At 60.3% G+C, this 14,898-nt stretch overlaps 1 pseudogene; it reads left to right on the forward strand.

Moving 5' to 3' along the window:
* The first annotated feature begins 12,576 nt into the window (after positions 1 to 12,576).
* LOC134048497 (uncharacterized) lies at positions 12,577 to 14,622 on the forward strand (annotated as a pseudogene).
* Positions 14,623 to 14,898: the final 276 nt, after the last annotated feature.

Below are 14,898 nucleotides of genomic sequence, written 5' to 3' on the forward strand. Positions count from 1 at the left end.
TCCCAGGTCCAGTACTACTATGCCAGCCCCACGGTGGTCTCTGCCTCCGTCGCACAGTCCCTTACTGAGCTGCACGCTTTGTATGCCGTTCCCACTGGCAATGCCAGGCCCACTTAGCATTTCCCAGACACACACACACACACACACACACACACACACACACAGGCTTCCGGCTGCAGCCCTACGGTGGCCCTCACACCCAGTGGCAACATGCCGGCACGGGGGGGGGGGGGGGGGGGGGGGGACTTCAGGCGCAAGCAGTCCTAAAGGGCCCCTTTCAGCCCTACACGGCCCGTCCCATGCTCAGACGCAGTAGCCAGCCCCACCCTCAATAGCCCAGGCCTCCAGTGAATTCGGCACCCCAACCCTACAGTCTCAGTGTCCCATCGGCATAGTCTGCGCCACTTGCAGCTCCTATGCCAGCCCCAGTGATTTCAGCCTCAGCCATTTCGGAGTCCCCTTTTCCCCAGCCCCAGTGATTTCAGCTCTTTGTCAACCCACAAGCTTTATTTCACTGCCAGCTCTTCTGTTCCAGCTCCAGCCACGGCTTGCCACATCTCTGCCAGCAGAATCTTCTGCAGCTTCCAAGGGCACCCTCCCCGTCTTGGCTCCAGCTCTGCAACGCTTCAGCCCCTGCCCTAGAGCCTCCAAGTCCACCCCACCATGCGTATCCCAACCCCAGAATGATTTCACCTCCAGCCCTACAGTCCCCATCCCAGGTCCAGTACTACTATGCCAGCCCCACGGTGGTCTCTGCCTCCGTCGCACAGTCCCTTACTGAGCTGCACGCTTTGTATGCCGTTCCCACTGGCAATGCCAGGCCCACTTAGCATTTCCCAGACACACACACACACACACACACACACACACACACACACACAGGCTTCCGGCTGCAGCCCTACGGTGGCCCTCACACCCAGTGGCAACATGCCGGCACGGGGGGGGGGGGGACTTCAGGCGCAAGCAGTCCTAAAGGGCCCCTTTCAGCCCTACACGGCCCGTCCCATGCTCAGACGCAGTAGCCAGCCCCACCCTCAATAGCCCAGGCCTCCAGTGAATTCGGCACCCCAACCCTACAGTCTCAGTATCCCATCGGCATAGTCTGCGCCACTTGCAGCTCCTATGCCAGCCCCAGTGATTTCAGCCTCAGCCATTTCGGAGTCCCCTTTTCCCCAGCCCCAGTGATTTCAGCTCTTTGTCAACCCACAAGCTTTATTTCACTGCCAGCTCTTCTGTTCCAGCTCCAGCCACGGCTTGCCACATCTCTGCCAGCAGAATCTTCTGCAGCTTCCAAGGGCACCCTCCCCGTCTTGGCTCCAGTTCTGCAATGCTTCAGCCCCTGCCCTAGAGCCTCCAAGTCCACCCCACCATGCGTATCCCAACCCCAGAATGATTTCACCTCCAGCCCTACAGTCCCCATCCCAGGTCCAGTACTACTATGCCAGCCCCACGGTGGTCTCTGCCTCCGTCGCACAGTCCCTTACTGAGCTGCACGCTTTGTATGCCGTTCCCACTGGCAATGCCAGGCCCACTTAGCATTTCCCAGACACACACACACACACACACACACACACACTGGCTTCCGGCTGCAGCCCTACGGTGGCCCTCACACCCCGTGGCAACATTCCGGCACGGGGGGGGGGGGGACTTCAGGCGCAAGCAGTCCTAAAGGGCCCCTTTCAGCCCTACACGGCCCGTCCCATGCTCAGACGCAGTAGCCAGCCCCACCCTCAATAGCCCAGGCCTCCAGTGAATTCGGCACCCCAACCCTACAGTCTCAGTGTCCCATCGGCATAGTCTGCGCCACTTGCAGCTCCTATGCCAGCCCCAGTGATTTCAGCCTCAGCCATTTCGGAGTCCCCTTTTCCCCAGCCCCAGTGATTTCAGCTCTTTGTCAACCCACAAGCTTTATTGTACTGCCACATCTTCTGTTTCAGTTCTGGATCCACGTAGTCCCAGCTATGCTGCATCATGCTCTTACTGTTTTGCAGGACAGGGTATTTGCTTCAGCTACATGTCTGTATAGTTTCAGCTCACCTCCTGAACCCATATTCCAGCCCCAATCTGATAATCCTAACTCCACTAACAGTTCTAGACTCCCTCTCCCATCCCTTAATGATTTCATCGCCACTCACACACTTGACATCTTGGCTCCATATTCCCTATCCCAGCCCCAAAGACGCTTGTCCTCAAATCCTACCATATTTCTGTCTCCTGCAGTTCTGCTTGCTCAGCTCCAGCTCCTCAGCTTCTCGCTGCCAGCAGCTAAAAGCCGCTGCTGCTTCTCACTGCAGCCCGGGGCTGTTGATAAGGCCAGAAATCAATTACTGTGATCACTACAGCATCTCTTGGAGTTGTCCCACCCATCCTGAAGGGATCCCATCTCTGGGGAGACTTGAGGCCTGATGCCCAACATGTACCTTCCCCCCCGCCCTTGACCTCCCAACCCTCTCGCAAAGGCCCCCTCCCTCACTTCCCCCAGGCAGCCCATGTTTCAGCCCGAGCCCTACAACCCTTATTGAGTTAACATCAGATATGTAGTAATAACAACTTACTAAAAGTTTGTAATAAAAGAGCAAAATAATGAAGTAGTTTAATAAAGGAAGCTGTGATTACTGCAAAGAAAAGCAAAATAAAACTTAAAAATGGAAAAAAACCCAGCTTTATTCCCAGCATTTCCCAGTTGTCTAAATGCAGAAAACGACAAAACGGGTGCTCCCCGGCCGCCACTAGCAGCAGCTGTTCGCCCTTAGACGCTCCAGGTCCCCCCAGCGGCCGCCAGAGCCGCGCAGGGCGCGGCGTAAAGAACTGGGCACCGCCGCCCCCCCACAGACGCAGGAGCCGCGTCCGTGCTCACCAGCGCTCCGCGCAGCGACATCCGCGCGGGTCCCGTCCTGGCGCTGCGGCGCTCCTCAGGTCGGGCACCTGCAGCTCCCGCCGCCTCGGCGCCGCCCCTCGCCGCCTCGGCGCCGCCCCTCGCCGCCTCGGCGACGCCCCTCGCCGCCGCCGCGCCGCCCCTCGCCGCCGCCGCCTCCGCCGCCGCCTCCGCCTCCTCGGCGCCGCCCAACTAACGCCCGCCTCCCCAGCGCACGCTATTCATAGGCAATAGCCGGCCAGCCCAGCCAATCACATCCCGAGGCAGCGCCGGCTCCGCCAATCCCAGCCCGCCCCTTCCCGCCGCACTCTGTTCCGCGACCCCCCGCAGTCCCCTCACGGCCCGCTCCCGCGATTCCGCCCGCTGCCCGCCGTCTCCCCGTTTACTTGGCAGAACTCTCCCCGCCCTTTCCAAGCCCCAGCATCACCTGACGAGGCTCCGCCGGCTCCCAAAGCAGCGGCGGCGGGAGCAGAGCACCAGGCGAACGATCGCCCAGGGCCACGCCCGGATTGATAGGGCGGCTGTGATTGGACAGGGCGGAGAAAGGCGGGCCGGCATTGGCGGGGCCCGGAAGCTGCGCGGCTGCAGCTCATGGGAGCGCGGGGCGCTCAGCCGGAAGGAGCCAGTGCTGCTCCAAGGGTCCGCGGTCGCGCTGGGTCCCGCTCCCGATACTCCCCTCCCCTTCTCCGACCTCTCGTGCCCAGGTCCCGGCTAAAAGGGCTGCCCGGGAGTGGTTGCGGGTGGCAAAGTCGGGCTCTGCGTTCGTATCCCGGACCAGGGAGGGGCGGTGACTTCGTGAGGAGAGGGTCGGCGGCAGCGAGGGGGCCGCGGAGCGGGGAGGGCGTGCGGAGTCCGCTGCGGGTTCCGGGCACCTCTTCCCCGGCAGCGGTTCCCCTTCTGCGGGGACTTGGACTGCACCGACTGCGTGCTGGCCGAGATCGGCGCTCTGGCCAAAATACTGACATGCCAGCCCCCCGCCTGCTGCGGGCCCGCTGCTCCCCCTCCTTCTCCTCCGCAGTCCTCGGTGAAGCCGGAGCTGATCTGCGCCCCGGTGCTGCGGGACCTGCTGGGGGAGGCTATCGAGGTAAGTGTGGGGCTACTGCACTGGAGGCCAAGTGTTTCAACACTACAATGGCATAATCAACAGCATTAATTAGTCTCGTGTTCTTCATGTTCCTCGATGTTAAGAACGCTACCAGCCTCTACTAGTGAAATAACATACATAGTAAGTGTTATTGGTGTTAATATTCGGGTAAGAATTGTTAGAATTAACACAGGTAGTGTGTTAGCTGGTGTTTACCATGATGCTCTGCTTCCCCACAGTATGACAAGATCCTGAAGCTGACCTCAGATGCAAAGGTAATTGAGCACTGCTGGCCTTCCAACCATCCCCCGATGGAGACATGCTCCAGGGGTGGGCAGCAATGCAGCTGGGAATACCTTGCCAGAGTGGCGCAAGCAGTCCTAAAGGGCCCCTTTCAGCCCTACACGGCCCGTCCCATGCTCAGACGCAGTAGCCAGCCCCACCCTCAATAGCCCAGGCCTCCAGTGAATTCGGCACCCCAACCCTACAGTCTCAGTGTCCCATCGGCATAGTCTGCGCCACTTGCAGCTCCTATGCCAGCCCCAGTGATTTCAGCCTCAGCCATCTCGGAGTCCCCTTTTCCCCAGCCCCAGTGATTTCAGCTCTTTGTCAACCCACAAGCTTTATTTCACTGCCAGCTCTTCTGTTCCAGCTCCAGCCACGGCTTGCCACATCTCTGCCAGCAGAATCTTCTGCAGCTTCCAAGGGCACCCTCCCCGTCTTGGCTCCAGCTCTGCAACGCTTCAGCCCCTGCCCTAGAGCCTCCAAGTCCACCCCACCATGCGTATCCCAACCCCAGAATGATTTCACCTCCAGCCCTACAGTCCCCATCCCAGGTCCAGTACTACTATGCCAGCCCCACGGTGGTCTCTGCCTCCGTCGCACAGTCCCTTACTGAGCTGCACGCTTTGTATGCCGTTCCCACTGGCAATGCCAGGCCCACTTAGCATTTCCCAGACACACACACACACACACACACACTGGCTTCCAGCTGCAGCCCTACGGTGGCCCTCACACCCAGTGGCAACATGCCAGCACGGGGGGGGGGGGGGGAACTTCAGGCGCAAGCAGTCCTAAAGGGCCCCTTTCAGCCCTACACGGCCCGTCCCATGCTCAGATGCAGTAGCCAGCCCCACCCTCAATAGCCCAGGCCTCCAGTGAATTCGGCACCCCAACCCTACAGTCTCAGTGTCCCATCGGCATAGTCTGTGCCACTTGCAGCTCCTATGCCAGCCCCAGTGATTTCAGCCTCAGCCATTTCGGAGTCCCCTTTTCCCCAGCCCCAGTGATTTCAGCTCTTTGTCAACCCACAAGCTTTATTTCACTGCCAGCTCTTCTGTTCCAGCTCCAGCCACGGCTTGCCACATCTCTGCCAGCAGAATCTTCTGCAGCTTCCAAGGGCACCCTCCCCGTCTTGGCTCCAGCTCTGCAACGCTTCAGCCCCTGCCCTAGAGCCTCCAAGTCCACCCCACCATGCGTATCCCAACCCCAGAATGATTTCACCTCCAGCCCTACAGTCCCCATCCCAGGTCCAGTACTACTATGCCAGCCCCACGGTGGTCTCTGCCTCCGTCGCACAGTCCCTTACTGAGCTGCACGCTTTGTATGCCGTTCCCACTGGCAATGCCAGGCCCACTTAGCATTTCCCAGACACACACACACACACACACACTGGCTTCCGGCTGCAGCCCTACGGTGGCCCTCACACCCAGTGGCAACATGCCAGCACGGGGGGGGGGGGGGGGGGGAACTTCAGGCGCAAGCAGTCCTAAAGGGCCCCTTTCAGCCCTACACGGCCTGTCCCATGCTCAGACGCAGTAGCCAGCCCCACCCTCAATAGCCCAGGCCTCCAGTGAATTCGGCACCCCAACCCTACAGTCTCAGTGTCCCATCGGCATAGTCTGCGCCACTTGCAGCTCCTATGCCAGCCCCAGTGATTTCAGCCTCAGCCATCTCGGAGTCCCCTTTTCCCCAGCCCCAGTGATTTCAGCTCTTTGTCAACCCACAAGCTTTATTTCACTGCCAGCTCTTCTGTTCCAGCTCCAGCCACGGCTTGCCACATCTCTGCCAGCAGAATCTTCTGCAGCTTCCAAGGGCACCCTCCCCGTCTTGGCTCCAGTTCTGCAACGCTTCAGCCCCTGCCCTAGAGCCTCCAAGTCCACCCCACCATGCGTATCCCAACCCCAGAATGATTTCACCTCCAGCCCTACAGTCCCCATCCCAGGTCCAGTACTACTATGCCAGCCCCACGGTGGTCTCTGCCTCCGTCGCACAGTCCCTTACTGAGCTGCACGCTTTGTATGCCGTTCCCACTGGCAATGCCAGGCCCACTTAGCATTTCCCAGACACACACACACACACACACACACACACACACACACACACACACACACACACACAGGCTTCCGGCTGCAGCCCTACGGTGGCCCTCACACCCAGTGGCAACATGCCGGCACGGGGGGGGGGGGGGGGACTTCAGGCGCAAGCAGTCCTAAAGGGCCCCTTTCAGCCCTACACGGCCCGTCCCATGCTCAGACGCAGTAGCCAGCCCCACCCTCAATAGCCCAGGCCTCCAGTGAATTCGGCACCCCAACCCTACAGTCTCAGTGTCCCATCGGCATAGTCTGCGCCACTTGCAGCTCCTATGCCAGCCCCAGTGATTTCAGCCTCAGCCATTTCGGAGTCCCCTTTTCCCCAGCCCCAGTGATTTCAGCTCTTTGTCAACCCACAAGCTTTATTGTACTGCCACATCTTCTGTTTCAGTTCTGGATCCACGTAGTCCCAGCTATGCTGCATCATGCTCTTACTGTTTTGCAGGACAGGGTATTTGCTTCAGCTACATGTCTGTATAGTTTCAGCTCACCTCCTGAACCCATATTCCAGCCCCAATCTGATAATCCTAACTCCACTAACAGTTCTAGACTCCCTCTCCCATCCCTTAATGATTTCATCGCCACTCACACACTTGACATCTTGGCTCCATATTCCCTATCCCAGCCCCAAAGACGCTTGTCCTCAAATCCTACCATATTTCTGTCTCCTGCAGTTCTGCTTGCTCAGCTCCAGCTCCTCAGCTTCTCGCTGCCAGCAGCTAAAAGCCGCTGCTGCTTCTCACTGCAGCCCGGGGCTGTTGATAAGGCCAGAAATCAATTACTGTGATCACTACAGCATCTCTTGGAGTTGTCCCACCCATCCTGAAGGGATCCCATCTCTGGGGAGACTTGAGGCCTGATGCCCAACATGTACCTTCCCCCCCACCCTTGACCTCCCAACCCTCTCGCAAAGGCCCCCTCCCTCACTTCCCCCAGGCAGCCCATGTTTCAGCCCGAGCCCTACAACCCTTATTGAGTTAACATCAGATATGTAGTAATAACAACTTACTAAAAGTTTGTAATAAAAGAGCAAAATAATGAAGTAGTTTAATAAAGGAAGCTGTGATTACTGCAAAGAAAAGCAAAATAAAACTTAAAAATGGAAAAAAACCCAGCTTTATTCCCAGCATTTCCCAGTTGTCTAAATGCAGAAAACGACAAAACGGGTGCTCCCCGGCCGCCACTAGCAGCAGCTGTTCGCCCTTAGATGCTCCAGGTCCCCCCAGCGGCCGCCAGAGCCGCGCAGGGCGCGGCGTAAAGAACTGGGCACCGCCGCCCCCCCACAGACGCAGGAGCCGCGTCCGTGCTCACCAGCGCTCCGCGCAGCGACATCCGCGCGGGTCCCGTCCTGGCGCTGCGGCGCTCCTCAGGTCGGGCACCTGCAGCTCCCGCCGCCTCGGCGCCGCCCCTCGCCACCGCCCCTCGCCGCCTCGGCGCCGCCCCTCGCCGCCGCCGCGCCGCCCCTCGCCGCCGCCGCCTCCGCCTCCTCGGCGCCGCCCAACTAACGCCCGCCTCCCCAGCGCACGCTATTTATAGGCAATAGCCGGCCAGCCCAGCCAATCACATCCCGAGGCAGCGCCGGCTCCGCCAATCCCAGCCCGCCCCTTCCCGCCGCACTCTGTTCCGCGACCCCCCGCAGTCCCCTCACGGCCCGCTCCCGCGATTCCGCCCGCTGCCCGCCGTCTCCCCGTTTACTTGGCAGAACTCTCCCCGCCCTTTCCAAGCCCCAGCATCACCTGACGAGGCTCCGCCGGCTCCCAAAGCAGCGGCGGCGGGAGCAGAGCACCAGGCGAACGATCGCCCAGGGCCACGCCCGGATTGATAGGGCGGCTGTGATTGGACAGGGCGGAGAAAGGCGGGCCGGCATTGGCGGGGCCCGGAAGCTGCGCGGCTGCAGCTCATGGGAGCGCGGGGCGCTCAGCCGGAAGGAGCCAGTGTTGCTCCAAGGGTCCGCGGTCGCGCTGGGTCCCGCTCCCGATACTCCCCTCCCCTTCTCCGACCTCTCGTGCCCAGGTCCCGGCTAAAAGGGCTGCCCGGGAGTGGTTGCGGGTGGCAAAGTCGGGCTCTGCGTTCGTATCCCGGACCAGGGAGGGGCGGTGACTTCGTGAGGAGAGGGTCGGCGGCAGCGAGGGGGCCGCGGAGCGGGGAGGGCGTGCGGAGTCCGCTGCGGGTTCCGGGCACCTCTTCCCCGGCAGCGGTTCCCCTTCTGCGGGGACTTGGACTGCACCGACTGCGTGCTGGCCGAGATCGGCGCTCTGGCCAAAATACTGACATGCCAGCCCCCCGCCTGCTGCGGGCCCGCTGCTCCCCCTCCTTCTCCTCCGCAGTCCTCGGTGAAGCCGGAGCTGATCTGCGCCCCGGTGCTGCGGGACCTGCTGGGGGAGGCTATCGAGGTAAGTGTGGGGCTACTGCACTGGAGGCCAAGTGTTTCAACACTACAATGGCATAATCAACAGCATTAATTAGTCTCGTGTTCTTCATGTTCCTCGATGTTAAGAACGCTACCAGCCTCTACTAGTGAAATAACATACATAGTAAGTGTTATTGGTGTTAATATTCAGGTAAGAATTGTTAGAATTAACACAGGTAGTGTGTTAGCTGGTGTTTACCATGATGCTCTGCTTCCCCACAGTATGACAAGATCCTGAAGCTGACCTCAGATGCAAAGGTAATTGAGCACTGCTGGCCTTCCAACCATCCCCCGATGGAGACATGCTCCAGGGGTGGGCAGCAATGCAGCTGGGAATACCTTGCCAGAGTGGCACAAGCAGTCCTAAAGGGCCCCTTTCAGCCCTACACGGCCCGTCCCATGCTCAGACGCAGTAGCCAGCCCCACCCTCAATAGCCCAGGCCTCCAGTGAATTCGGCACCCCAACCCTACAGTCTCAGTGTCCCATCGGCATAGTCTGCGCCACTTGCAGCTCCTATGCCAGCCCCAGTGATTTCAGCCTCAGCCATTTCGGAGTCCCCTTTTCCCCAGCCCCAGTGATTTCAGCTCTTTGTCAACCCACAAGCTTTATTTCACTGCCAGCTCTTCTGTTCCAGCTCCAGCCACGGCTTGCCACATCTCTGCCAGCAGAATCTTCTGCAGCTTCCAAGGGCACCCTCCCCGTCTTGGCTCCAGCTCTGCAACGCTTCAGCCCCTGCCCTAGAGCCTCCAAGTCCACCCCACCATGCGTATCCCAACCCCAGAATGATTTCACCTCCAGCCCTACAGTCCCCATCCCAGGTCCAGTACTACTATGCCAGCCCCACGGTGGTCTCTGCCTCCGTCGCACAGTCCCTTACTGAGCTGCACGCTTTGTATGCCGTTCCCACTGGCAATGCCAGGCCCACTTAGCATTTCCCAGACACACACACACACACACACACACTGGCTTCCGGCTGCAGCCCTACGGTGGCCCTCACACCCAGTGGCAACATGCCGGCACGGGGGGGGGGGGGGGGGGGGGGACTTCAGGCGCAAGCAGTCCTAAAGGGCCCCTTTCAGCCCTACACGGCCCGTCCCATGCTCAGACGCAGTAGCCAGCCCCACCCTCAATAGCCCAGGCCTCCAGTGAATTCGGCACCCCAACCCTACAGTCTCAGTGTCCCATCGGCATAGTCTGCGCCACTTGCAGCTCCTATGCCAGCCCCAGTGATTTCAGCCTCAGCCATTTCGGAGTCCCCTTTTCCCCAGCCCCAGTGATTTCAGCTCTTTGTCAACCCACAAGCTTTATTTCACTGCCAGCTCTTCTGTTCCAGCTCCAGCCACGGCTTGCCACATCTCTGCCAGCAGAATCTTCTGCAGCTTCCAAGGGCACCCTCCCCGTCTTGGCTCCAGCTCTGCAACGCTTCAGCCCCTGCCCTAGAGCCTCCAAGTCCACCCCACCATGCGTATCCCAACCCCAGAATGATTTCACCTCCAGCCCTACAGTCCCCATCCCAGGTCCAGTACTACTATGCCAGCCCCACGGTGGTCTCTGCCTCCGTCGCACAGTCCCTTACTGAGCTGCACGCTTTGTATGCCGTTCCCACTGGCAATGCCAGGCCCACTTAGCATTTCCCAGACACACACACACACACACACACACACACTGGCTTCCGGCTGCAGCCCTACGGTGGCCCTCACACCCAGTGGCAACATGCCGGCACGGGGGGGGGGGGGGGGGGGGGACTTCAGGCGCAAGCAGTCCTAAAGGGCCCCTTTCAGCCCTACACGGCCCGTCCCATGCTCAGACGCAGTAGCCAGCCCCACCCTCAATAGCCCAGGCCTCCAGTGAATTCGGCACCCCAACCCTACAGTCTCAGTGTCCCATCGGCATAGTCTGCGCCACTTGCAGCTCCTATGCCAGCCCCAGTGATTTCAGCCTCAGCCATCTCGGAGTCCCCTTTTCCCCAGCCCCAGTGATTTCAGCTCTTTGTCAACCCACAAGCTTTATTGTACTGCCACATCTTCTGTTTCAGTTCTGGATCCACGTAGTCCCAGCTATGCTGCATCATGCTCTTACTGTTTTGCAGGACAGGGTATTTGCTTCAGCTACATGTCTGTATAGTTTCAGCTCACCTCCTGAACCCATATTCCAGCCCCAATCTGATAATCCTAACTCCACTAACAGTTCTAGACTCCCTCTCCCATCCCTTAATGATTTCATCGCCACTCACACACTTGACATCTTGGCTCCATATTCCCTATCCCAGCCCCAAAGACGCTTGTCCTCAAATCCTACCATATTTCTGTCTCCTGCAGTTCTGCTTGCTCAGCTCCAGCTCCTCAGCTTCTCGCTGCCAGCAGCTAAAAGCCGCTGCTGCTTCTCACTGCAGCCCGGGGCTGTTGATAAGGCCAGAAATCAATTACTGTGATCACTACAGCATCTCTTGGAGTTGTCCCACCCATCCTGAAGGGATCCCATCTCTGGGGAGACTTGAGGCCTGATGCCCAACATGTACCTTCCCCCCCGCCCTTGACCTCCCAACCCTCTCGCAAAGGCCCCCTCCCTCACTTCCCCCAGGCAGCCCATGTTTCAGCCCGAGCCCTACAACCCTTATTGAGTTAACATCAGATATGTAGTAATAACAACTTACTAAAAGTTTGTAATAAAAGAGCAAAATAATGAAGTAGTTTAATAAAGGAAGCTGTGATTACTGCAAAGAAAAGCAAAATAAAACTTAAAAATGGAAAAAAACCCAGCTTTATTCCCAGCATTTCCCAGTTGTCTAAATGCAGAAAACGACAAAACGGGTGCTCCCCGGCCGCCACTAGCAGCAGCTGTTCGCCCTTAGACGCTCCAGGTCCCCCCAGCGGCCGCCAGAGCCGCGCAGGGCGCGGCGTAAAGAACTGGGCACCGCCGCCCCCCCACAGACGCAGGAGCCGCGTCCGTGCTCACCAGCGCTCCGCGCAGCGACATCCGCGCGGGTCCCGTCCTGGCGCTGCGGCGCTCCTCAGGTCGGGCACCTGCAGCTCCCGCCGCCTCGGCGCCGCCCCTCGCCGCCGCCCCTCGCCGCCGCCGCGCCGCCCCTCGCCGCCTCCGCCGCCGCCGCCTCCGCCTCCTCGGCGCCGCCCAACTAACGCCCGCCTCCCCAGCGCACGCTATTTATAGGCAATAGCCGGCCAGCCCAGCCAATCACATCCCGAGGCAGCGCCGGCTCCGCCAATCCCAGCCCGCCCCTTCCCGCCGCACTCTGTTCCGCGACCCCCCGCAGTCCCCTCACGGCCCGCTCCCGCGATTCCGCCCGCTGCCCGCCGTCTCCCCGTTTACTTGGCAGAACTCTCCCCGCCCTTTCCAAGCCCCAGCATCACCTGACGAGGCTCCGCCGGCTCCCAAAGCAGCGGCGGCGGGAGCAGAGCACCAGGCGAACGATCGCCCAGGGCCACGCCCGGATTGATAGGGCGGCTGTGATTGGACAGGGCGGAGAAAGGCGGGCCGGCATTGGCGGGGCCCGGAAGCTGCGCGGCTGCAGCTCATGGGAGCGCGGGGCGCTCAGCCGGAAGGAGCCAGTGTTGCTCCAAGGGTCCGCGGTCGCGCTGGGTCCCGCTCCCGATACTCCCCTCCCCTTCTCCGACCTCTCGTGCCCAGGTCCCGGCTAAAAGGGCTGCCCGGGAGTGGTTGCGGGTGGCAAAGTCGGGCTCTGCGTTCGTCATCCCGGACCAGGGAGGGGCGGTGACTTCGTGAGGAGAGGGTCGGCGGCAGCGAGGGGGCCGCGGAGCGGGGAGGGCGTGCGGAGTCCGCTGCGGGTTCCGGGCACCTCTTCCCCGGCAGCGGTTCCCCTTCTGCGGGGACTTGGACTGCACCGACTGCGTGCTGGCCGAGATCGGCGCTCTGGCCAAAATACTGACATGCCAGCCCCCCGCCTGCTGCGGGCCCGCTGCTCCCCCTCCTTCTCCTCCGCAGTCCTCGGTGAAGCCGGAGCTGATCTGCGCCCCGGTGCTGCGGGACCTGCTGGGGGAGGCTATCGAGGTAAGTGTGGGGCTACTGCACTGGAGGCCAAGTGTTTCAACACTACAATGGCATAATCAACAGCATTAATTAGTCTCGTGTTCTTCATGTTCCTCGATGTTAAGAACGCTACCAGCCTCTACTAGTGAAATAACATACATAGTAAGTGTTATTGGTGTTAATATTCAGGTAAGAATTGTTAGAATTAACACAGGTAGTGTGTTAGCTGGTGTTTACCATGATGCTCTGCTTCCCCACAGTATGACAAGATCCTGAAGCTGACCTCAGATGCAAAGGTAATTGAGCACTGCTGGCCTTCCAACCATCCCCCGATGGAGACATGCTCCAGGAGTGGGCAGCAATGCAGCTGGGAATACCTTGCCAGAGTGACAGAACTCACCCTCCCTCCCATCTGCAGAGTCAAGGATGTGACGCTGATCATCGCTCTTGGTTTTATCCATGGATTTGTTTTTCTTGTTTTTATCCTTGGATTTATCCTCTCCGGTGCAGCCAAGCATGATATAGACAGCCTGTCTCTGCCAAGTGAGCTGCAGCAGCTGGGACTGCCCAACGGTAAGGGAAACCTTCGGGGTGGCACTGTGTACCAGAGCTGGTGGGATGTTGCTGACAGTTCCCAGCCCTGCCTCCTTCACACGCAGCTGGGGGGGGGCAGGCTGGCTGCCGCGCTGTTCTCCATCACCTCCCTTCTGTGCCATCAGTCCCGGGGGGCTCCTCTGGTGCTTTGGTGGGGTTTGGCCTCCGCAGGTCTGGTGTGAGCAGATGTGTTCTGTTGTCTCCCCTCAAGAGCAGAGCATGCCAGCGGGTTGTGCCTTCCTATGAGAAGCAGAGCCCTCTCGAGGACAGGCTATGGGCCTTCAGCCTGCGATGTGAGGGGGGGTTGAGTCTTAATAGGGGTGTGGGGGTCAGTGTTAGTCACCATGGTGGAGCGAGCTGGGATGTTGACACCATCCCACTGCACAGCCTAGTGAGCCAGCTGGGCTCAGTGGGATTACATCCTCAGCTCCAGCTGAGCTGCAGGAGGTCAATGAACCTGTGGTGCACCTGACCTTCAACATGCGGGACAGAGAGTGGGAGAAGATGATAGCTGTCCCTGCGATGCTCTTCGGCCAAGAAAGTTCCAGGTGCTGCTGGCAGGTGAGGTGCCAGGAGGGGTGGCAGCAGGCACCTCCGTGGGAGATTCTGTTGGGTGAGATGCTGTGGGAGGCACGCTGGGAAGGAGATGCTGGAAGGGATATTGCTGCAATATCAGCAGCTCCCCCACATCTCCGTCCTCTCTCTGCAGAGTTGAAGCAGGCCCAGACCTTGACTGCTTCTCAGAGGAGACAGAAAAGGGCCACGGCAGGAGGCTGCGACACTGCGCTGGGGGCTGAGACTGATGCTCTCGGCTGGGGAGGAGGATGTTGCCAGCTAGTTTTCCGGGTGCCCTCGGGGCAGTTCCAGTTAAGTCGCGGTGACAAAGCTGAGCCGCGTTCCGCTGTGTCCCCGTGTTGTGCGACGTCCCGCGGCGGCCGGACTGCCTCGGCGAGACACCAGCCCCCGGTATCACCGCGCAGCCAATGGGGGCGGGCCGTGCCTAGCGGCGGTGGCTGCGGGCTCGGGCTGCGCTGTGCGGTCGCGGCCGTGCCCGAGCGCCCGGAGCTGCCCCTGGCCGGGCGCTTCATCCGGGGGGTGCGGAGCTCCGGAGTTCGCGGGCGGCGTGGAACGCGCGGCGGCGGGCCGCGGCCCGGCGGTGCCCTTCTGCTCCGATGCCTGCAGAATCTCGGCCGGTGCCCGGAGCAAGGAGCTGCGGCTGACGCTGAGCGCGCTCCCCCAGCGCAGGACGTCGGGGTCGTTCCGGCGGTGCCCCGCCGCTGAGCTGCCCCGCCCCGCCATGCCCACCTGTGCTTCCTCACCCGTGAGAGCCCCCGCGTGCCTTCTCCATCGGGGACTGCCGGCGCTTCGGGTCCTGGCGCCAGGGAGAAGGAGAACCTCTGATATGTAAATCAGGATTTATTCCACTGACACGACTGGGTGCTGTGCTCAAGGCCTCTGTACAAATAGTGGGCAAGGAAAAGCCAGAACTGCACATTCCTTGTGCAGGGAGGGGTGGCTGTAGAACACATGAAAAACAGGAATATAGAAAAGACCTAA

This window comes from Cinclus cinclus, chromosome 1, assembly GCF_963662255.1.
Source record: "Cinclus cinclus chromosome 1, bCinCin1.1, whole genome shotgun sequence".
NCBI classification, from domain to species: domain Eukaryota; kingdom Metazoa; phylum Chordata; class Aves; order Passeriformes; family Cinclidae; genus Cinclus; species Cinclus cinclus.